The sequence below is a fragment of the Salmo salar genome, chromosome ssa06 (genome assembly GCF_905237065.1).
Source record: "Salmo salar chromosome ssa06, Ssal_v3.1, whole genome shotgun sequence".
Classification (NCBI taxonomy): domain Eukaryota; kingdom Metazoa; phylum Chordata; class Actinopteri; order Salmoniformes; family Salmonidae; genus Salmo; species Salmo salar.
In genome coordinates this window covers 39,023,577-39,025,232 of record NC_059447.1, presented here as the reverse complement: position 1 = coordinate 39,025,232, position 1,656 = coordinate 39,023,577, and positions in this window count along the sequence as shown.

Sequence of the window (1,656 nt, the reverse complement as noted above, 5' to 3'; positions counted from 1 at the left end):
TGTCATTTCCATAATGCTGGAATCAGCCATAAACAATGAGGACAAGTTGTAAACTACAGCGACATACAGTTCTTTAAGTCAGAACTTTCTCTCTCCTATAGAGAATTGCCTCTGTGAACATTTCCTGACGAAGTCCTTGCAGTTGAATTCAAGTGCACTATTATTCAACCGTTGTAGCCACAAGGGCACACGGCATGCCAGAGGTCTCATATGACACAGAATGGCTGACTAGAGGAATTGTCTGTCAACATAGAGTGACTTGGAGTGCAGTGCCCCTGCACTAATCACACCTCCTCTATGACACATGTACATGTAGTCATTATGTAAGGGATAAGAGGCTATGCATTCTATGGAAACTAATGAACGACACACTAGCGGAGTGGAACTGACCTTCCACGGAGTTGCATTATTTTCCAGAGAACGCAGAGAGCAACGAGTCGATTGTCCCTTTTATACCATGGCTGTAATTTAACACATTTGCCGCTAGACGTGTTAATTTGCTGCTAGAAATGTGTTTAAATTCCACTGAAGTAGCTAGCAAGTTTACTAGATGGTAACCAAACAGTATTTCTAGTTTCGCTAACCAAACCATCAGTCCTAGCTTTCTATTATGAAAATCAAATTCAACAATGCCATTGATGTTTTCAATTCACTTTTGTTTCCAAAATTCTACCGTGCGCCATAGGGAAATAATGCACTCTAGAATGCCCTTCAAGCCAATCAGAAATGAGTATTCAAACATTGCCATGGTATAAGCATTTATTATCTGGAGTGTCTACATATGACTGCACAGCAAGAAGTGTGCGGTGTGTATAACATTTCCAAGAAATATGTTCAGAAGAGATACAGAAACAGCAGCAGATTGGTGCGCTAGTAATAGAATGCTCTATTCTCTCGATGAAGAAAACCATTTGAAAGACCACACCTAACCATGGGCTATTCTATATGATGATGATGAAGAGAGGAGGACATGCAGCACTGCTCACAGGCATACTGTATCTGCCTGACATCTGTGTCTCATTATAAATAGGAGCTCAGGTCTTAGGCTGCAGGCCCATGTGACTGAAGACATAACATAATGAATAGGCTCGATATTGAAAAATGCCACAAGTTCTGAAATGAAATAAGAAGATATTTCTTAATTATGTAAAGCAACATGCCTTACCTTTAGTAAAACGTTACTCCATTGTTTAATGGATTTCTCTCCTCCAATTTGACACCCATTTGCTGAGGCTCCCATTGCAATCTCATTGAATAAATCAGGTGCCGGTAAAGACATCTCTCTCAATACTAGCAAAATGAAGGTGCCTGCCCATGGAGAATCTTGCCATACCAGGATGTATTTTTTATCCATTCGGTTCTGAAACAGAGGAACAAGAAAACATTTGGTTGCATTATCACCAAATATAAAATATTTTCAATTTGACAACAATGCTCTAAGGATGTGAAATGCCAATGAACATTTTACTTGTGCTTTCATTTTTAAAAGTTTTGACACCTCACTCAAATAGAAATTGAAGAAATGCATAAACATCAAATGCATTTATGCCATTATTTAGAGAATAAACCAGCATCTCAAAATAATATCTAAAACCTGCCAGAAACAGCACCTTGAAGGAGACGTACTGCTGTGCAGAAGCCCCCTACCCCTTTTTA